The following is a 23,691-nucleotide window of genomic DNA, read 5'->3' as shown; positions in this document are numbered from 1 at the left end:
TCAGGAAAGATAGAAATACAGGTAAAGGTAGTGGAGTAGCATTATATATTAATCATGAGATAGACTGTAAAGAAACTAGAAGTGATGGATTGGATAAGAACGTCTGATTGGGTCAAAATCACTTTGGGGAAGAAAGTTACTAGTGACTCAACTGTCATAGTGCTTGGGGTATGCTACAGACCCCCAGAATTTGATCTGGATATGGATAGAGACCTCTTTAATGTTTTTAGTAAAATAAATAGTACTGGGAATTGTGTAATTATGGGAGATTTTAACTTCCCAGATATAGATTAGAGGACAAGTGCTACTAATAATAGTAGGGCCCAGATTTTCCTCGATGTGGTAGCTGACAAACTTCTTCAACAAATAGTTGCAAAACCTACAAGAGATGATGCCATTTTAGATTTGATATTTTTGAGTAGTGAGAACCTCCTAGAAGTATTGGTTGTAGGGGACAACTTTTGTTTGAGTGATCATGAGCTAATTCAGGTTTCAGAGTAGCAGCCGTGTTAGTCTGTATTCACAAAAAGAAAAGGAGTATAGTGGCACCTTAGAGACTAATCAATTTATTTGAGCATAAGCTTTCGTGAGCTACAGCTGATGAAGTGAGCTGTAGCTCATGAAAGCTTATGCTCAAATAAATTGGTTAGTCTCTAAGATGAGCTAATTCAGTTTAAACTAAATGGAAGGATAAACAAAAATAGATCTGCAACTAGGATTCTTGATTTCTAAAGGGCAAACTTAAAAAAATTAAGGGAATTAGTTAGGGAAGTGAACTGGACTGAAGAACTCAAGGATCTGAATATGGAGAAGGCTTGGCATTACTTTAAATCTAAGTTGCAGAAGCTAGCTGAAGTCTGTATCCCAAGCAAGGGGTAAAAATTCATATTTCAGACCAAACTGGATGAGTAAGTATCTCAAACAGGTTATTAAGAAAAAGCAGAAAGCCTACAAGGAATGGAAGATGGGAAGGATCAGCAAGGAAAGCTACCTCTTGGAGATCAGAAACTGTAGGGACAAAGTGAGAACCTCCAAAAGCCAACTGGAGTTGGACCTTGCAAAGGAAATCAAAACCAATAGTAAAAAGTTCTATAGCCATAGAAATAAAAAGAAAAGCAGGAAAGAAAGAAGTGGGACTGCTACACCCTGAAGATGAGGTGGAGATTAAAAATAATCTAGGCATGGCCCAACAAATAAATGAATGCCTTAGTTTTGAATAAGGGTAATGAGGAGATTAGGGACAGTGACAAGGTGGCTAATGGAAAGGAGGATATGGAAGCAGAAAATACCATATTCGAGATGGAAGGCAAACTCAAACAGCTTAATGGGACTAAGGCTTGGTCTACATGCTGGAGTCATGAAATTGACAAGAAAGGCGGGCTGTCACCATGGGATGGGGGTGGCCCCCCATGCTCCCCACTCCCAGCTTGGGCTGCGCCTGCCCCGCTTGGAGCTGGGCTGCCCCTGCTCCCAGCCCAGCTGCTTCCTGGGCTCTTCACTCACTGAGCTGGGCTGCACCCACCTGGCTCCCTGCTCAAACCTGGACTGCTGCCTGGGCTTCCGCTCCCTGCTGGGAGCCCAGCTACATGGATGGTCCCGGCTCCCTACTAGGAGTCCAGCTGCATCGATGCTCCCCACTCCCCTCTGAGAGCTCGGGAGCCACCTGGACTGCGGGTACAGAGCTCCCCGCTGGGAGCCAAGGCAGCAGATGAGGTGCCGAGAGTCTTTGGGGGCAGCCGGGTTCCCAGCAAGGAGCCTGTGAGTCGAGCTGAGAGGCTAGGCTCTCAGCCCTCCACACTGCCCCTCTGAAGTCGGTGGAAGCACTCCTGGTAAGGACATGCACCACCAACAGAAGGAGGGTAGTGTGTATATGAACCACTGCAGTGATTACTGTGGTGGTTGTAAGTCAATCTAACACAGTCATCTTAAGTTTCTAGTGTAGACATGCCCTAAATCAGGGGGCCCAAATAATCTCCATCCAAGAATATTAAAGGAGCTGGCACATGAAATTGCAAGCCCAATAGCAAGGATTTTTAATGAATCTGTAAACTTGGAGGTCATACCCTATGACTAGAGAATTGCTAATCTAGTTCTTATTTTTAAGAACAGGGGGAAAGGTGATCTATGAAACTATAGGTCTATTAGTTTGACCTCAATTGTATGAAAGGTCTTGGAACAAATTTAGAAACAGAAAGTAGTTAAGGACATAGAGGTAAACAGTAATTGGGATAAAATACAACATGGTTTTACAAAACGTAGATCGTGCTGGACAAACCTGACCTTTCTTTGATGTTTTAGACAAAGGAAATGCAGTAGATCTAATCTACCTGGATTTCAGTAGGGCTTTTGATACAGTCCCACATGGGAAATTATTAGTTAAATTGGAGAAGATGGGGATTAATATGAAAACTGAAAGGTGGATGAGGAAGTGGTTAAAGGAGTCATACTGAAAGGTGAACTGTCAGACTGAAGGAAGGTTACCCATGGAGTTCCTCAGGGATCAGTCTTTGGACCAATCTTATTTAACATTTTTATTAATGACCTTGGCACAAAAAATGGGAGTGTGCTAATAAAATCTGTGGATGAAAGTTCGGAGGTGTTGCCAACATGGAAGAGGACCAGAATATCATACAAGAAGATCTGGATGTCCTTGAAAACTGGAGTAATATAAGTGAGATGAAATTATTTGTGCAAAGTGCAAGGTCCTGCACTTAGGGACTAACAACAAGAATTTGTGCTATAAGCTGGAGACTTATCAGTTGGAAGTGAGAGAGGAAAAGGAAGCCCCGGGTATATTGGTTGATCACATGATGACTATGAGCTGCCAATGTGATGCGGCTGTGAAAAAAGGCTAATGCAATCTTAGGATGCATCAGGCTAGGTATTTCCAGTAGATATATGGAAGTGTTAGTACCATTATATAAGGCACCTCATCTGGAATACTGTGTGCACTTCTGATCCCCCATGTTTAAGAAAGAGAAATTCAGACTGGAACAGGTGCAGAGAAGGGCTTAGGATGATCAGAGGAATTGAAAACCTACCCTGTGAGAGCAGACTCAAAGAGCCTAACCAAACTAAATCTGAGCGGAGATATGATTGCTCTCTATAAAGACTTCAGAGGGATAAACACCAGGGAAGGAGTGGAGTTATTTAAGTTAACAGTGTTGACACAAGAAAATGAATATAAACTGGCCATCAACAACTTTAGGCTTCAAATTAGATGAAAGTTTCTAACTATCAGAGTAGTAGAGCTGGAACAGCCTTCCAAGGGCAGTAAAACACCTAACTGGCTTCAAGACTGAGCTTGATAAGTTTATGGTGGGGATGGTATGATGAAACTGCCTACAATCAGGGCCGGCTCTACCATTTTTGCCACCCCAAGCAGTGAAAAAACCTGTCACCGCCGACTTGCCGCCGTGGATGGCAGGAGAGAGAGGAAGCTGCCGCTGAATTGCCACCATGGCTGGAGGAACAGAGAAGCTGCCGCTGAATTGCCGCCGCTGCGGAAACTCTGCTGCCCCTTTCTGACTGCCGCCCCAAGCATCTGCTTGGAATGCTGGTGCCTGGAGCCAGCCCTGCCTACAATGGCAGGTAGCTGATCTGTGACTGCTAGTAGGAAATATGGCCGGTGATGAGACACTACATGGGAAGGGCTCTGAATTACTACAGAGAATTCTTTCCCAGATGTCTGGCTGTTGGGTCTTGCCAAAATGCTCAGGTCCAACTAAGCACCATATCTGAGGTCAGAAAGGAATTTCTCCCCAAGTCAGATTGGCAGAGACCCTTGAGTGTGGGTTGTTTTTTGTTGTTGTTGTTGTTGTTGGAGTTTTTTGGCCTTTCTCCACAGCTTGGGGCACAAGTCACTTGCAGGTTTAAACTTGTATAAATTCTCTGTAATTTGAAGTCTTTAAACCATGATTTGACGACTTCAGTAACTCAGCCAGAGGTTATAGGTCTATTACAAAAGTGGGTGGGTGTACTTCTGTGGCCTGAAATGTGCAGGAGGTCAGACGAGATGAACATGATGGTTCCTTCTGACCTTAAAGTCTATGAGAAGTTCGGCTGGGTGGTTTTGCTTTGAGGAAAAGCCAAGAGTACTTAACACTGAGTAATAATTACTGACCCTGCCCCCACACATTTTTGCCATTATGGACCACATTAATTATATTCCCATTTTCACATTCTCCTTAAGAAACAAATAGTGCTGCCATCGTCACTCTTACCCAGTAAGATTTCTATATAAAAATGACCAGCTGCTATGTTATAGAGAAGTTACTACTATTGCTGTTGAAATGGGGAATGTATCAGAAATAACCAGACTGACCTGCTACTATTATCTCAGAATCAAATTGTGGACCAGATCATTCCCACATCCCCAGCTTCACATTATCCAGGCCCAGAGGAAAGTCTCCATGCATGGATCTCCTCCCTACTGCACAGGAGGAGGTGGATTTATGTGGAGGTGCCAGCTATATTCCTGGCATATCTGGTCCCTCATGGGTTTAGGCTCTGCACTGAGGGCAGAATAGGAACTGGTAGGGCAGTAGGGATGCTAGGATTGTACCCATTGCCCCGCACCCCTGGCTGTGGAGAGACTCCCTGGGAAGAATAATGTAACAGTTTCAGGGTAACTGCACCTGGATTTTCCCCTCTGTGGTCTCTCGAGGGCACTCACTTAGAGATTTCTGGCTCCTAGCCATAACCTCTCCTGGGTGGAAACTTGCATTTCACTTCCTTCTGAGCAGGGGTTTTAAGGCTGCACATCTCCCTGCTCTACACTGCAATATCCCCAGCAAGCCAGTCTGCCTAAAAGGCCAGTGCCTGTGTTTTGCTTTCTCTCTCAGGGCTATGAACAGTGTATTGCCAGCAGTTACAAGCACAATTATCATTAAGGTAAAAGCATTATAGCGAAGGTATATAAAAAGAGACATGCTGAACCTACAGACATGCTGAAAAGCTTACTAAAGGTCACCCCCAGAGCCAATATAGGAATCTAATAGGTGTCAGTCCTTCAAACCCCACAACTGTGTTTTCCCTTTGGTTACAACTTTATATCAGTCTTTAGATCAGAAACCAGGACAAAGGCCGCAAGTCAGTTTAATCTCAGGCTGTTTATCCAAAAGTCCCTTTTTCTTGGTGTCTGGAGAATCCAGTTTCAACCAGAATATGTGAACTTCCCCAAGAGATGGCAACTCTCTGGAGGTGTTATAACCTGAGTGATTTGCCTTAATCATACCCTACTATTTTCACTTCCTGAAGGAGATGTAGAATCCCTCCCTGCCATGGAATACACATGGTTCCTGGCCCACAATGATACATAATACATACTTAATACAATATGGGCTTCCAGAGATACTGCAGGAAGTTGCCCATCTGTTACAGATAATACAATATTATTTTTTCTGCCAAGTTCCCTACCAGCAGCTGTGAGCCAAGCTCCAGGGGAACTGTACTGGGAGGGAGCCAAGCTCCCTCAGGAGCCCAGAGATGGGGCAGGAGGAAAAAGATTTCCCTGTGGCTTGCCTTGGCCTCTTGTAGATTCCGTAGATCTGCCAGCATGGGAGCAGGCCCCATTCCAATATCCATGGGTAAGAGTAAGTCCATACTGCCAGAGATTTCCTCCTTCCTGCATGGGGGTATGTTCTGGGCCTCTGTGTACTACATACTAGACCAGCGGTTCTCAAACTGTGGGTTTAATGGGTTAGCCGGGCTGGCTTAGACGTATTGGGACCCAGGGCTGAAGCCTGAGCCCCTCCACCCCAAGGTCTTCAGCCCTGGGTGGCGGAGCTCAGGTTACACGGCCCCTGCCTGGGTCTGAAGCCCTTGAGCTTCAGCTTTGGCACCCCCACTCAGAGCAGTGTAGCTTGCGCTTTGTCCCACCCCCCCTTCCCCCCGCCCCCGGGCAGTGGGTCTCGGGTGGGCTCAGGTTTTGGTCCCCCCTCCTGGGATCGTGTAGTAATTTTTGTTGTCAGAAGGGGGTCATGGTGCAATGAAGTTTGTGAACCCCTGTACTAGACTTCGAGGGCTTTTCACTGGTCCTATTGTAATGTGGAATTTTCAGCTCTTTTTCTAAATATCATTTTTGTATCATCACATTTCTGTTCAAGGTGCCTATCAGTAAACTCTGTCTGAGCTCAAAAACATGTAGCACTACTGTCCAAAGGAATTCTACATTCATATCAAAGACATTAGGTGAATTACCCTTACTCTCTTGTTACAGCTGCATGAGGTAGCCGGGATGAAGTCAAATCATAGTAACACTTCCAAATATATTATAAACCCAACACAAATGTCCTTAAAAAGAAAAGGAATACTAGTGGCACCTTTAGAGACTAACCAATTTATTTGAGCATGAGCTTTCGTGAGCTTCAGCTCACTTCATCGGATGCATCTGATGAAGTGAACTGTAGCTCACGAAAGCTCATGCTCAAATAAATTGGCTAGTCTCTAAGGTGCCACTAGTACTCCTTTTCTTTTTGCGAATACAGACTAACACGGCTGCTACTCTGAAACAAATGTCCTTAGACTCTTCACAAATTGAACTCTCATATGCACTTACTGATATAGTGCCACCATATTAAAGGTGTTGAAATACACATTGTGTAAGCCTGAGGGGAAATACAAAATTAATGCAGGGAATACTGCATCTTGTGGACTCTGTAGGCCATATACACAAAATAGTATCTTGAGGCCTTAGCACACCATTTTCACTGCTATCAAAGCTAACTCTGTTCCATTCTATGCTAGTATAATGTCATAATAGTAAATAACTGAATAATAGCTCCGCACTCCTAGCTGGGCACTTCCATACTAGGAATCTTTAGATTTGCAACTATTGACTTTTAGCAATGCCTTGAGACGATTGGTTTTGAAACTGGACATTTTTGCACAGACTTCCTAAATGTAACTTGTCTTTGGGCCTCCCTTATTTAAAAATATAATCATTTGATATGGTTTTCAGAGTATTAACAAAGCTTATTTTGGTTATAGTGTGTACTGTAAGCCAAATTCCAATGGAGCCACATTAATTTACACTAGCAAATAATCTCTAAACCTGTCCTTGTCCCTTCAAGAATTAGGGAACAACTAAGGTGGCTATTGGCAGAGTCATTTTGTAAAAGCTGCCATGGGATTGCCTAATTCTCCCCCTCTCCCAAGAGATCTTTTTAGAAATGAATAAACAACTATCAGATAAAAACATATTTACCTGATGTAAACATCAGCGGGAATATTGCTGTTTGTGAATGCTATTCTAAAACAGTAAAAAGAACAGGAGTACTTGTGGCACATTAGAGACTAACAAATTTATTTGAGCATAAGCTTTCGTAGGCATGCATCTGATGAAGTGGGCTGTAGCCCACGAAAGCTTATGGTCAAATAAATTTGTTAGTTTCTAAGGTGCCACAAGTACTCCTGTTCTTTTTGCAGATACAGACTAACACGGCTGCTACTCTGAAACTATTCTAAAACAGTGTATTCCTTCTGTTTCCAGCACAGCATAAACAAAGAACTAGTGGCTTGATAGATTGTTTTTGTCAAATATATGATAACCCTTTTAAGTTACAGAATTAAAACCCCTAGGTCAGCCCTTCAGAAGCTTCTCCCTGCCCGAGACAGGAAATGAACTGAGCTATTGAGTCAGGTCGGTGCTCTTTATACAGGGAGCTGATGTCATCAAGCTTTTAGTATGTTTTTGTCTCCATCTGCTGGTCGGAGATTTCATTATCCATTCTTTGCATAGCAATATTTGAACAGTGGAGAAAACGAAATTTGAATAGAAAATATTTAGTCCTGCATGAGTGCAGGAGACTGGACTAGATGACCTCTTGAGGTCCCTTCCAGTTCTGTGATTCCATGATACTGTTTTTAAAACACTTCACAGACTTACTGTTGCTGCCTTTTTAAGCTCTTCCTATTTTACAAAGGGAAAAGGATAAACTCAGTGATATGAAACTAACTAGTTATATTTGAAATATTGATGACATACATTTTCTGAAATATGGTAACAGGGTATTACTGGATGCTGTATGCATGTTTATGCTCTCTGTAATGTTTGATTGATGTGCACCTAATCCTTCATTCCGCTAATAGACCATAATATATCTTACCAAGAGATGGATTATCAGACCACTGGTATTAGTGGTTTAGAGAAGTCCATTTATAATGCAGCATTGTCAGCTACTGTGTCTTCAGCAAGTAATTCTTGCCTAGAAAGCTGTTTCACTAAAAATGACTAATTTTGCCAATTTGATTTTTTTGCTTTGAATATGTTTTTCAGAAGGCAAGCTAATCTATCCTAAAAGACTCATAATATTAGCAAAACATAAATGGAAAATAAACAAGGAAAACCCTTAAAAATCTGAACTATATTTGTCCGAGACTTTGAATTTAGACATGCAAATGATGTATTGGTAAAAAATTAGAGTACTTGACTGATCCATGCTACTCTTTGTTGCAGAAAATAGATGCTATTTATACGTCTTTTTGTTTGGCATTCCATTTTTCTTTCAGGGTTGTCTGTTGTATGCCATCCCTAATTTTCATCATTTTCTATATAAAATTGTTTTGAACCATATCACTTTTCATAATTTCTCAAAGTTGCTTAGTTAAAAAATTCTGCTAATTATCTATATAATAAGATTCCCGGATTGTCACTCTGAAGCCTAGAATGTCTATTGTATCAGTAGGAAGTGATGGAAACAGCTACAAGCATGGTCGAGAACTCTTTTTGTTCAGCATATTACCAGGTTCAATCATCACTGGCATAGGTCCATCAATGGCTATTAGCCAGGATGGGCAGGGGTGGTGACCCTAGCCTTTGTTTGCCAGAAGCTGGGAATGGGCAACAGGGGATGGATCACTTGATGATTACCTGTTCTGTTCTTTCCCTCTGGGACACCTGGCATTGGCCACTGTCGGAAGACAGGATACTGGGCTAGATGGACCTTTGGTCTGACCCTGCATGGCCATTCTTATTCACAGTCTGTTACCATCCATTTTAAATTCTTTGCCCTTTCGATTTAAGAATTACCCTGTGTGATGTACAGCTAGAGTAAGACATGTATCCATACTATGCAGAGAGTTCAAAACCCTTGTGATGTCAGATGTCAACCAGTCACCATCCTAACTGTACAGCTAATTTGCATGCACAAATTTCATTGATGATGAAATATGGAGATTTAGCAGTTTTCCTCCTGGAGCCTGTGGACAGTAACAGTATGCTGTGACATGGGCACATATTGGTACACATTGCTTAAAGAAGTGGATTTAAAATAACAGACCTATATCCATATTTTCTTACCCATGGCTGGCATTCCCCGTGAGCCCATAGGATAGACCTGATTTAGCCATGGTGCTTCTCTGTTCTCCCTGGCCACCATGTTACAGCTTGTTTGCTGCAGTCCTCTGACTCTCAGGCAGTCCCTATATGTGTGTCAGCCTCAGAGGGGGCTGACCACCTCTCCCTCCACCTTTGTAGGGCAAATCTTTTAACAGACCATTGTCTTATGATCTCCAGATGCTTAGCCTTGGCAAACAGCCCTGTTGTCAGGGTTGGGACTGAGGGAGTCCCTCTTCACAGCTATAAACCTGGCTATTGTGTTGGAGATGTTCCTTATCTAGGACATTGTTTTGCCTTTCCTGCCTGGTTTGTTTAGCAATTACTTTTGATCTAACTATGCATTCAGGCAGGGTAAAAATCACACCAAAAATCTGATGAGAATATACTATTTATATCAAAAAACCGCAGCCTTTCTCAAGTCTTCACCATAATAACAACCGTTACCCTTTGTCTGTCTTGTCTATGAAGGCCCTGATCACCCACAGCGTTTAAGTTTAGGGGTCTCCTGCACGGAGTCTGCACTGAATTCCAGGCTCAGACCCTTAAAAGTGGAGCCGTCAGGAGCACGGACTTTTCTTAGTATGTTTTGCACAGCACAATGGGGCAACTAGACGCTATCATAAGGCAAACAAAATAACAATTTACATAAGGCTTTAAAGTTGATAGGCTCTAATTATGACTCTCTTGCTCACACAAGCATCAGTAATTTGGAATCCCAAGCGTGCTGTGTTTGTCATGTGCCTTCTATAAATATTTGTGTCCAAATTCTGACCTCCAATCTGCACAAGGAAAAAATGACAATTTTGGGGTACCCACTCAGAGATGCCTTTAAAAGAATCTGACAGAGGGTGAGGGCCCTGCAATTTCTGAAGATCAGGTCCCTTAAAGGGGTCTCAAGTTGGGCACCCAAATACTGAGGCATCCAATATTACTGGCCACTTTTATAAATGTAGGCTATGACTCCCACTGAGTCCATTAGCAACTGTGCATGAAGGCAAAATTTAGCTCTTTGGTTTTACAGTGGTTTCAGCTTCAACCCATGTTGCAGGAGGATGACAGTCTTTTCAATATTAGATTTATATTTTCCAGGTAAATTACATTTAGGGAGGTAGTAATATGTATCTGGCATCTGTCAACCTTGACAGATAGGAGATTTTTAAATGCACTTCTATATATCTGCAGAATACTGACCTATGTTTCCTTACGAATTACAACTCTCTGAACTGTTTTAATACTATTCCTGTTTGAATAAGGCAGTGGTGGTGCACTCTTTATGGCACTGAAGCCCTGACAAAGGGTGAGCTGGGCCTTTAAGTGAGATTCCGCCCCCTAATTGGCCTGTACCTGCTTCCTCCAAGGTCACAGGACTAGCACAAAGCCTTCTGGAAGAGGAAGTGGAAATAGATGCTTAGCCACTTTCTCGGTGTAGAGGTATAGTTAAAAAGCTTGTGGGAGGTCCTCTGTGAGAAAATAATCAGGGCCTGGGTAGGGTCTATAATGGGATTCCTGTTGAAAGGGAACTGAGAAAGAAAACAGTAGGCGGGACTGGGAAGTTGGCCGGCCAGGCTAGGAATCAAACCTACTTGAGGCGTAAGAGTGAAGTAGAGTATTTTGACCCTGGAGCAGAAAGCTATTTCTCTGCAGTTTGCTGGGGTAAAGAGAGGCTACTCTGTATCTCAGCACTAATTACTTGGAGATAGTGAGTGGAAAATCTGATTAGTAAACGGAGTGAAGGGGCCTGTTTGATTTGTCTGAGCTGTCTGCTCACCTTGGAAGGGGGGGAGTTTTGTTTTTGACTAGAGGCCAAAAGCATCAAGCTACCAATGACTACTCGAAGCGAGGAGAAGCTGAAATAGCAGCCACATCTGATAATACAGTAAGTAAGTACACATGTCAAGGTGCCACATTAGCAATTTATGAGGAGTTCAAGGGCTGCAGTTAATTTGCATGTACTTATCTAGTGCTAGGGCATTCTCCTAGATGGAAAAACTAGATAGGGACAGGAGGCTCCAAGTGGTTCTACTAAGGAAGTTCTATCTGGTCATACCAACAAAAAAACTCACTTTTCTTTCTGATGACTAAGAAATGTGTGCAAACCTCCAAACCTTATGATGTAGCCCTGTCAAACCCAACTCTTTGTGCTAATGCTCTATGTTGGAAAACTCCCCAAAACTTGTGCCTTCTCCAGAGGTCTGTGTTATGAAGCACCTAGCTCACTTTGGGAAAGAATAAATTAATGGCCCATATCCTGAGCTGGTGTAAATCTGAGTAGCCCCATTGATGTCAATACTACATAGACTTACATCAGTTGAGGTTCTGCCCCACTATTTGCAAGAGAGGAAGGACAGTTGTTAGTATACAGTGGGTTGGGTTCAACATAAAAAATCAGTTTGCTGTTTATGAATGCTATGGAATGTGCTACAGAGGACAGTGTCCCACCCACTTCCTCATTTCCCTGTGTTGAAAGCTGCACTATAAATAGGATGTAATTTACTAGGAAATCATTGTATTTTTAAAAGACAATATACTCAATAAAAATATTATCAACTTTCTACCATGTTCCAGATTAACAGAGGAAAAAACACCATGGAAACACCAAATGGTACAGATAAGGAAGTTCTGAAATACCTAGACCTCCCTTAATGCTAACTTAAAATTCATACATTTTTTAAAAAAAAAATATGCCCCTCTTTATTGTGTTACTAATAATATCTTGATTGAAACCTGATTTGTTTGAAGGAAAGGAAGGTTTGGTAGGGCATCCCCTACACCCTGGTGATTTCTGGCTGCTGCATAAACTCCTTAGGGCTATTAGCGTGCAGAGAAAGTCAGAGCAATCCATGGAGAACTGGTGTGATACAGAGAAGTACCAGGACTGGTAGAGCACAAAGGCAACTTAGATCCAAACCATCCTCAACTATGCTAAGCACCGTTTGGCTGCAGCTGAGTATCTGGGCTCTGATATCTAAAGCAAATGTCACTAAGTAACAACTCTTACTCCTAAGGCCCCAGCTTTTATAAGATTATCAAACATGTCCTCTTTCTCATTTTGGACTGAGTTTGTGGTTTTTGTTTTGTTTTTTATTGCGACTTTCTGGCTACTCAAACAACCACAAACTGTTCCAGGGTATAGGATCATGACAGCACAAATTTAGAATTAGTGTGAACAACAACTAATTAACAAGAGTAGACTGCACCCACTGAGGAAATAACTTGACTAATCAATAACATATCAAAAGGAAAGCCCCTGTAAGGTAAACACAACTCTGGTAAATTGCATTGATTTCAAGGTTTGTTTATATGTGACAACAGCTCTTGATAGCCAGCAAAGTTTCAGGAAAAGCCTGAAAAAATTCAAATCTCATGAGTTACATTAGAGCATAGATGTAAATAGTGGAGTGGCAGAGAAGTGTAAAAGGTTTCGTTCTTTATTTTTTTATCTTTTACAATTTTGTTGTAAGCTTGGATTCAGTGGGCCAGATCCTGCTGTCACTCATGCCACACTAACCCTATTGAAACCATGGGTATCAGTGGAAGCTGAAGTTGGTCTAAGAAGCCTAGATAATATTTTAAGGGAGTGTGTTGGGGTAGACTAGGCCCAGAGGCCTGCTGCTGGAGGCCTCAGGGTCCTGCCACACCCATACCAGGAAAAGAGTAGTAGATGAGTTCTCCAAGTTGCATAGAGAGGCTGCATGGGACACAGCCAATCAGGGGGAGGCTGCAAGGAGCAAGCCATTCAGAGGGTTGCAGGTTAGTATAAAAGGAGCTGCAATGCAGACTACTGTTAGTTGTTGCTTGGAGTCTGAGGAATGATGGTGGTGCTCCTTGTGGGCTGAAGGACCGCAGTGCAGGCAGGACCTAGGGGAGTGAGGAAGAACTCCTGGATGGCTGCTGGGCCTGAACATAGAAGGGCCCAGAGCTAAGGGTAAAGTATTTGTGAAGGTTGGGGGGGAAGTGACCCAGGGAACTGAAAGCAGATTAGTTAAAGGGACATGGAGGCACATTGCTGCTATTCTTAGGGTCCATGGGGTTTGAGCTGAAGTGGTGGGTGGCTCTGGCTCCTTCCCTCCCTCCCTCCCCATAGGCCTCTGGGGAAGTTGCCTACTATTGGACAGTGATAAACCCCCAGAAAGGGACCTGAACTGTTTAGAGGCTCAGCTGGAGCCAGAATAGACCAGAGTGGGCAAAAAGCCTCTGCGGGGAACCTTGGCCACCTACTAGGGCCAGGTGCATTTAAACACTTTGTTGGACTAATACCCCAGAAGGGGTTTGTTTGAGCTGTTTCCATACAGACTATGTGTGACTTGGCCAGAGGGCTGACTCACTAGAAACTGCCAGAAGGGGTCACCACAGATTGAAAGAGGTGCAAACACACACCCGAACAAGGGGATGTTTGAGAGGTGGGTGCCATGCCATTACAGGGAGTAAAACAATCAATGTCTCTAATGTGTGGAGAAGAGAGGGTGAGGAGCAGTGATAGCATTGCAGTAGCAAGCAACTTGATGTAGTGGAGTAGAAGACTAGCTAGCAGCATAGAATAATGAAAACTTTCTTTCCCTGGAAATAATAGATTATAAAAACAAGAATGTGGCAGTTTCTTGTCTCTTCCATCCATACTGATCTGTGCCACTTGCTTTGACTTTGGAAATAACTTTTTAAGTCTGCAGTCATGCGTCTGTGGGTGTATTGTGTCACTTCTCACAGATTAAGAAGGGTTGGGGTAGGTCAGTACACTGATGGGTAACCCAAGACCTGCTCACTGAGCGATATTTAACACTGTTAGACTGAGGTATGCTTATTTCACTGTCTTCATTTGGTTATTCTCTCTGGGTTGTGGGAAAAGTTATGGTCAGAATAATCAGTATCTGACATCCCAAAGAAAGAGAGTGAGTGAGAACTTAGTACATGTGGTGTTCCCATCAGTGTAGTGCCTGAGTATTTGGCTGATGCCATGTGCTGTATTAGAAATGTAAAGCCAGAGTCACTCAATCCCCTGCAGCAGCCTTCTTAAAAATACTGAAAACAGAGTTTGGAACATGATACTGTGTGAAATTTGACATCAGCATATACAACATGAGTGTCCTATCAAGAACTTAAGGGTTGACTCCTTGGCTTCTGCTCTGGCTCTGTTGCTGAGGCAAAGCAACTGAAAAGATGCCCTTAAGGGACAATTGAGGACTTCCCCACAAGGTTCATTTCTCCCCTCACGTAGCTTCTGCAGACCTGAGGCAGCTCCAAGTTATATCAGGGCCACTTGGCTTCCGAGCCATCAGACCAAGATCAGAGAAGCAGATTTTTGTTCTGCTTTTCTCAATTGTGCCACATGTAAACTTGGCAAAGCTGTTTTCAACCCTACCATTCAACCTCCCACTCCTTTCTGTGACATTCTAGAAAAAGTTATATGCATAGCGATTCTAGTCTTGGGCTCCAACACATAGTCTGATAAATAGAGTGAAAGATGGACCAATCAACCATGTTCTGAAGTTCTTCCTCTAAAATATGGCTACTAGTAAAAGAGCACTGTTATCACAGGAAGCCATCTGAAAGGGCTTATGTAATAAATCTAGCTTCTCAATTGGAAGCTACTTTTAAGTGACAATGAAGTAGTAGTAGTATAGAATGCTCTTGCATACTAGTGTCTGAAATGAAAAGTCTGTCTTGTAATCTGTCAATCATTTAGGATGTTCTCAGTCCAGTGTTTATTCAGCAATCTGTTTTGGTGCAGCTGGAAATGTTGTTACCAACTGATGAGCAAATTTGAATGCTGAAAATAAGGAATGTCCTTCATTCTTCAAGGTAAAGGGGGAGACTCTTCATCCAGTAGATGCTGCCACTGCTACAGCTGCTGTTATAGCTTCTGACGCCGATAGTGATGAGTGGTGCATAATGTCAATACAAGATGAGAGGCTACATAACAAAGTGAAAAGGAATCCTCTGAACACGAATCCCATGACACCCCAGTAGCACTTAATAGCCATGACTTTCCTGGCTAGACATAGGACTAAAAAGCCAGGCATTTGTATCAATTAAATTACTACCCAACTTGTAAATAAACACAGCAGCTTGTTAATTAGTAGGATGTTTTTTATTCTATTGACTCTCTAGTAATTTGTATTGCCTTTCATTTTCAGTAAGTGCATTACATGGTGCTATTTTCCCTTTTTAGGTTTATATTTTTTTCTTCAGTTAAATATAGTAGATATTTAGTGAGAATAATTTACGGCTGGACCAGGTTTTCAAGTGCAGTTATAATCTTCCACTATAAACAGGGAATGTATTGTTAGGATTAATTCCCACCATCAAATTACCACGGGTGCATCTCTGCCAGTGGTGGTGCAATAATGGGAGCTACCCAGAAAAAACTAGTATAGACAAAGCTCCTGACTGAATGCAAAGTCTGCAGTTGTGTATTCTCTGCACACCTCACAGGGGTTGAGCATAATCTGAGCCTAGGGATTCACCATTGCCACAGCTCCTCATTAAAAACTGCTTTAGTCTAATAAGAGATAAAGCACCTGCCCACCCTATTGTATGTAAATGTTGCTATTTAGTATGTATCTGTCCAGGTTTTTAAAACAGATGCCAGAGTCCCAAACCATTGCTCCCATCAATGCCAGAGGTAGAAGAGATGAGGGGAACCCCACACTGTGTGTGAGATGGCGACAGACCCCCTCATTGTACAATTTTCATGGCTGCATGAACGTCCCACCAACCCACACTGTTGCAACTCTAGTGTGTTCCAATTTAGTTTAATCCCGCAAAACTAGACTTCTGAGATGCCGGATGGAAAGTGGGACAGACTTTCTCACCCATTTGCTAGTTTTGCCAGATGGAAAAAATCCCTTCCAGACTCCCAGACAAACTCTAATGATCACCCTAGCCCCTGATGTTATAAGAGATTAAGCTCATTAGGTATGAGTGAGGCTGGAACAAAACCGAACTGGCAACTCGCCAGCAGAAAGAGCAAGGAGAAGTCACCCCATTCTCCCACCCTGACAGGTGAGAGCCAATCAGCTAGCCCCTCACAGCCCTGCTATCCAATGGCAGCAGGAGTAAGTGGGTCATGTTCAGTGCAGTAGTTGGATGCCATATGGGATAGTGCCCAGCGGGAGGGAGGGGAAGGAACAAGAAAGGACCAGCGCCCTGCTCTCCCCTATGCACATGCTGTGGGCAGGGGGAACTAACAAGAGTGCATGGAGTGACTGGGGCAGCGCTACCACTTGGGAATCTCTTTTCTCCCCGCCACCCAACCAGATTTGGGAAATGTCCTCCTTGCCTCTGACCCCATCAGAATCTCTCACTGGCAAGTGAGGTGAGCATTTCTCTCTTCCGTTGAGCCAGAGCTGATGGAGGAAAAGATCCGAGGTTTGGAGATGCAGATGGAAAGTCTGGTTGAGCTTAGGAAGGGGTTTGAGCAGATTATGGAGCAAAGACATGAGGTATCTGAAGGGAAAAGCTCAGACTTGCAGATGGAAGCAGGACTGAGGAATTATGAGGGGAGACTGGGTGAGGAAAGTGGTCAGTGGAAGCATGTGGCTAAAAGAACCAGACAGAGGAAAAGACAGGCTAGTGAAGGAGAAATAGAGCTCAAGAACAGGTTTGCAGAGCTGGAAAATGAAGAAGGGGCTCAGCAGGTAGTCACTGAAGGTGGAAGGGCAAGGAAGAAGAGAAGAGCAGCTAGCCCTATAGGAAAAGGAGAAGAGTCAATGGAGACTACACCAAATATGAGCCCCAGGAGGATACAGAATGGGTTGAAGAGGATTACAAGGGAGAATAGGAATGGAAAGAACTTGCAGCCAGAGGGAACAGGGGATAGACTGGAGAATAGCACTGTCACCAGGAAAAGGCAGGTCTATGTGATCGGAAACTCTTTACTGAGAAGACTAGACAGGCCTGTAACCAGAGCTGATCCAGAGAATAGAGTATGCTGTGTTCCAGGTGCTAAGATACGGGATGTAGACCTGAGGTTGAAAAGGATCCTAAAGGGAGCACGAAAGAATCCCCTAATTATCCTTCATGTGGGAACAAATGTGATGGCTAAATTCTCGCTGGAAAGTATTAAGGGAGACTATGCTAGGCTGGGGAAGACGCTTAAGGAAATCGAGGCTCAGGTAATCTTTAGTGGGATTCTGCCTATTCCTAGAGAAGGGCAACAAAGGTGTGACAAGATTATGACTATCAACAGATGGCTTAGGCAGTGGTGCTATAAGGAGGGCTTTGGGATGTATGGCCACTGGGAGGCATTCATGGACAGAGGACAGTTCTCTCGGGATGGACTTCATCTGAGTAGGGAAGGAAATAGACTTCTAGGATGGAGGCTGGCACAACTGATTAAGAGAGCTTTAAACTAGGAATTTGGGGGAGACGGTTGGGAGATGTCCAGGTAATCTCCACACTGGATTTTAGCATTGAGAGGGAAGAAAAAGTAAGAAAGGATACAGCCATGGGTAGGAGAATGTATATAAAGAGGAAGGGCAGTGTGGATTCCAGTCTAATAGGTAATACTGGCTGTAGAATGACTGTGCCTAATAGGGTAGAGAATGTGAGTGAGGCCAAACAGCAAAAATTAAGATGTTTGTAGACCAATGCGAGGAGCCTAGGTAACAAAATGGAGGAACTAGAAGCTACTGGTGCAGGAAGTGAAACCAGATATTCTAGGGATAACATAAACATGGTGGAATAGTACTTATGACTGGCCTACAGGTATTGAAGGGTATGTGCTGTTTAGGAAAGACTGAAATAAAGGTAAAGGTGGTGGAGTAGCATTGTATATCAATGATGAAGTAGAATGTAAAGAAATAAGAAGCTCTGGAATGGATAAGACAGAGTCCGTCTGGGCAAAAATTACATTGGGGAAGGAAACTATTAGAGCCTTGCCTGGGATAGTGCTTGGGGTGTGCTATAGACTGCTGGGATCTAATTTGCATGTGGATAGAGCCCTTTTTAATGTTTTTAATAAAGTAAATACTAATGGAAACTGCATGATCACGGGAGACTTTAGCTTCCCAGATATAGACTGGAGGACGAGTAATAGTAATAGGGCTCAGACTTTCCTAGATGCAATAGCTGATGGATTCCTTCATCAAGTAGTTGCTGAACTGACTAGAGGGGATGCCATTTTATATTTGGTTTTGGTGAGTAGTGAGGACCTCATAGAAAAAATGGTTGTAGGGGATAATCTTGGCTCAGGTGATCATGAGCTAATTCAGTTCAAACTGAATGGAAGGATTAACAAAAATAAATCTGCAACTAGGGTTTTTGATTTCAAAAGGGCTGACTTCCAAAAATTAAGGAAATTAGTTAGGGAAGTGGATTGGACTGAACTTATGGATCTAAAGGCAGAGGAGGCCTGGGATTACTTTAAATCAAAGCTGCAGAAGCTATCGGAAGCCTGCATCCCAAGAAAGGGGAAAAAATTCATAGGCAGGAGTTGTAGACCAAGCTGGATGAGCAAGCATCTCAGAGAGGTGATTAAGAAAAAGCAGGTTTCAGAGTAACAGCCGTGTTAGTCTGTATTCGCAAAAAGAAAAGGAGTACTTGTGGCACCTTAGAGACTAACCAATTTATTTGAGCATGAGCTTTCGTGAGCTACAGCTCACTTCATCGGATGCATACCATGGAAACTGCAGCAGACTTCATATACACACAGAGATCATGAAACAATACCTCCTCCCACCCCACTGTCCTGCTGGTAATAGCTTATCGAAAGTGATCATCAAGTTGGGCCATTTCCAGCACAAATCCAGGTTTTCTCACCCTCCACCCCCCCACACAAACTCTCTCCTGCTGGTAATAGCCCATCCAAAGTGACAACTCTCTACACAATGTGCATGGTAATCAAGGTGGGCCATGTCCAGCACAAATCTAGGCTTTCAAGGGAGGGATCAGCAAGGAAAGCTACCTTCTTAAGGTCAGAACATGTAGGGATAAAGTGAGACAGGCTAAAAGTCAAGAAGAGTTGGACCTTGCAAAGGGAATTAAAACCAATAGCAAAAGGTTCTATAGCCATATAAATAAGAAGAAAACAAAGAAAGAAGTGGGACCGCTAAACACTGAGGATGGAGTGGAGGTCAAGGATAATCTAGGCATGGCCCAATATCTAAACAAATACTTTGCTTCAGTCTTTAATAAGGCTAAAGAGGATCTTGGGGATAATGGTAGCATGACAATTGGGAATGAGGATATGGAGGTAGATCTTACCATATCTGAGGTAGAAGCGAAACTCAAACAGCTTAATGGGACTAAATCGGGGGGCCCAGATAACCTTCATCCAAGAATATTAAAGGAATTGGCACCTGAAATTGCAAGCCCATTAGCAAGTATTTTTAATGAATCTGTAAACTCAGGGGTTGTACCATATGATTAGAGAATTGCTAACATAGTTCCTATTTTTAAGAAAGGGGGGGGGGGAAGTGATCCGGGTAACTACAGGCCTGTTAGTTTGACATCTGTAGTATACAAGGTCTTGGAAAAAAATTTGAAGGAGAAAGTAGTTAAGGACATTGAGGTCAATGGTAAATGGGACAAAATACAACATGGCTTTACAAAAAGTAGATCATGCCAAACCAACCTGATCGCCTTCTTCGAGAAAGTAACAGAATTTTTAGACAAAGGAAACGCAGTGGATCTAATTTACCTAGGTGTCAGTAAGGCGTTTGATACCGTGCAACATGGGGAATTATTAGTTAAATTGGAAAAGATGGGGATCAATATGAAAATTGAAAGGTGGATAAGGAATTGGTTAAAGGGGAGACTACAACACGTCCTACTGAAAGGTGAACTGTCAGGCTGGAGGGAGGTTACCAGTGGAGTTCCTCAAGGATCAGTTTTGGGACCGATCTTATTTAATCTTTTTATTACTGACCTCAGCACAAAAAGTGGGCATGTGCTAATAAAGTTTGCGGATGATACAAAGCTGGGAGGTATTGCCAATTTAGAGAAGGACCGGGATATCGTACAGGAGGACCTGGATGACCTTGTAAACTGGAGTAATAGTAATAGGATGAAATTCAATAGTGAGACGTGTAAGGTGATGCATTTAGGGATTAATAACAAGAATTTTAGTTATAAGCTGGGAACGCATCAATTAGAAGTAACGGAGGAGAAGGACCTTGGAGTATTGGTTGATCATAGGATGACTGAGCCGCGAAATGTGATATGGCCGTGAAAAAAGCTAATGTGGTCTTGGGATGCATCAGGAGAGGTATTTCCAGTAGAGATAAGGAGGTTTTAGTACTGTTATACAAGGCACTGGTGAGACCTCACCTGGAATACTGTGTGCAGTTCTGGTGTCCCATGTTTAAGAAGTATGAATTCACACGGGAACAGGTACAGAGAAGGGCTACTAGGCTGATCCAAGGAATGGAAAACCTGTCTTATGAAAGGAGACTCAAGGAGCTTGGCTTTTTTAGTTAGGCTAAACAGGTTGAGGGAGATATGATTGCTCTCTATAAATATATCAGAGGGATAAATACCAGAGAGGGAGAGGAATTATTTAAGCTCCGTACCAGTGTGGACACAAGAACAAATAGATATAAACTGGTCATTGGGAAGTTTAGACTTGAAATTAGACAAAGGTTTCTACCATCGGAGGAGTGAACTTTTGGAATAGCCTTCCAAGGGAAGCAGTGGGGGCAAAAGATCTATCTGGCTTTAAGATTAAACTCAATAAGTTTATGGAGGAGATGGTATGATGGGATAACATGATTTTGGTAATTAATCGATCTTCAAATATTCATGGTAAATAGGCCTAATGGCCTGTGATGGGATGTTAGATGGGGTGGGATCTGAGTTACTACAGAAAACACTTTCCTGGGTATCTGGCTGGTGAATCTTGCCCATATGCTCAGGGTTCAGCTGATTGCCATATTTGGGGTCGGGAAGGAATTTTCCTCCAGGGCAGATTGGAAGAGGCCCGGGAGGTTTTTTGCCTTCCTCTGTAGCATGGGGCACAGGTCACTTGCTGGAGGAGTCTCTGCTCCTTGAAGTCTTTAAACCATGATTTGAGGACTTCAATAGCTCAGACATAGGTGAGAAGTTTTTCGCAGGGTGGGTGGGTGAGGTTCTGTGGCCTGCGTTGTGCAGGAGGTCGAACTAGATGATCATAATGGTCCCTTCTGACCTTAGTATCTATGAATCTATAACATTTCTTGGCTTCTCCTGGACTGTGCTTTTCTACCTCTTTTCCCCCACCCCACCCCTGCCCTAACATTATGGACCTTAGCCTAAGACTTCTTTTTTATCAGTTTAACTAAGGAAAACTTTATCTCTAGCTTTCCATGGAACAGTCTCTACCTGTGCTTCATTGCATCTTCCAAACTGACATCTTGCATTGTAATCCCATGACCATCACTTGCTTATCTTCTTATTTCCCATGGTACTATAGGGCTATCTCTATCTATACATGACATCCCATAGTAACTATTAACCTATCAATGGTTCCTTGCCTGATATACATTTGTGAGGTGGACATGTTCACTTTGGAATGAATATATTGTGATTTTGGAACTGTCATCATCTGGTTCTTTGGCAACCATATTAAGTTAATGGCTTTGTGGGGTACCTTTGAGACCTATTAATTGGAAATATGAGACCAAAGTTTTCAGACAGGTCCTGAAAGATAGGAACCTAGATCCATTGTTAGAGACTCAAATGAAAGTGACCTGCATTTCAGAAGCACTAACTGTTCATGGCCTCATTAATGGTTTTCTGAAGCTTCGCCTCTGGAAATGCGAAAATGCTTATCCCTTTCAACTTGCCCCCATTTTTCTCGCAGGGTAAATATTCAGACATAAAGGCCAGAACATTCTTTCACTGCTGTGAAGGACAGCAGAGCACTTTTACTTCTGCAAAGCTTCAAATAAGCCTTCCTTTTACTGAAAAGAGAGATTTCAGTTACAGAATCAGTTGTCCATCATACAAAGTGCCCTCAACCTTGACTCTGTCTTGCACTCATTAACTTAGACTACATCAGGCCCTGCTCAGTTTCTGCAATTTGGAATAGGTGTCAGACAAATGATTTAGAATCATAGAATAACAGAGTTGGAAGGGACCTCTGGAGGCCATCTAGTCCAACCCCCTGCCCAGAGCAGGACCAATCCCAACTAAATCATCCCAGCCAGGGCTTTGTCAAGCCTGACCTTAAACATCTAAGGAAGGGGATTCCACCACCTCCCTAGGTAACGCATTCCAGTGTTTCACCACCCTCCTAGTGAAAATTTTTCCTAATATCCAACCTAAACCTCCCTCACTGCAACTTGAGACCACTACTCCTTGTCCTGTCATCTGCTATCACTGAGAATAGTCTAGATCCATCCTCTTTGGATCCACCTTTCAGGTTGTTAAAAGCAGCTATCAAATCCCCCCTCATTCTTCTCTTCTGTAGACTAAACAATCCCAGTTCCCTCAGCCTCTCCTCATAACTCATGTGTTCCAGTCCCCTAATCATTTTTGTTGCCCTTCGCTGGACTCTCTCGTAGTGTGGGGCCCAAAACTGGACACTACTCCAGATGAGGCCTCACCAATGCTGAATAGAGGGGAATGATCATGTCCCTCAATCTGCTGGCAATGCCCCTACTTATACACCCCAAAATGCCATTGGCCTTCTTGGCAACAAGGGCCCACTGTTGACTCATATCCAGCTTCTTGTCCACTGTCACCCCTAGGTCCTTCTCTGCAGAACTGCTGCCTAGCCATTCAGTCCCTAGTCTGTAGCAGTGCATTGGATTTTTCCATCCTAAGTGCAGGACTCTGCACTTGTCCTTGTTGAACCTCATCAGATTTCTTTTGGCCCAATCCTCCAATTTGTCTAGGTCCCTCTGTATCCTATCCCTACCCTCCAGCGTATCTACCTCTCCTCCCAGTTTAGTGTCATCCACAAACTTGCTGAGGGTGCAATCCACACCATCCTCCAGATTATTAATGAAGATATTGAACAAAACCGGCCCCAGGACTGATCCTTGGGGCACTCCGCTAGATACCGGCTGCCAACTAGACATGGAGCCATTGATCACTACCCGTTGAGCCCGACAATCTAGCCAACTTTCTACCCACCTTGTAGTGCATCCATCCAGCCCATACTTCTTTAACTTGCTGACAAGAATACTGTGGGAGACCATGTCAAAAGCTTTGCTAAAGTCGAGGAATAACACGTCCACTGCTTTCCCTTCATCCACAGAACCAGTTATCTCATCATAGAAGGCAATTAGATTAGTCAGGCATGACTTTCTCTTGGTGAATTCATGCTGACTGTTCCTGATCACTTTCCCCTCCTCTAAGTGCTTCAGAATTGATTCCTTGAGGACATGATCCATGATTTTTCCAGGGACTGAGGTGAGGCTGACCAGCCTGTA

General features: G+C 43.1%; 2 long non-coding RNA genes across 2 annotated transcripts in view; one reads left to right on the top strand and one right to left on the bottom strand.

Moving 5' to 3' along the window:
• Positions 1-23,691, top strand: part of LOC125641869 (uncharacterized) — a 206,514-nt gene that overhangs the window by 144,873 nt on the left and 37,950 nt on the right. The window lies entirely within an intron of this gene.
• The window catches only part of LOC125641870 (uncharacterized), a 73,650-nt gene that overhangs the window by 21,637 nt on the left and 28,322 nt on the right, over positions 1-23,691 (bottom strand). The window lies entirely within an intron of this gene.

Source organism: Caretta caretta, chromosome 8 (genome assembly GCF_965140235.1).
Source record: "Caretta caretta isolate rCarCar2 chromosome 8, rCarCar1.hap1, whole genome shotgun sequence".
Lineage (NCBI taxonomy): Eukaryota > Metazoa > Chordata > Testudines > Cheloniidae > Caretta > Caretta caretta.
Note: the sequence above shows the minus strand (reverse complement) of the source record. Positions and strands in the feature narration are given on the sequence as shown.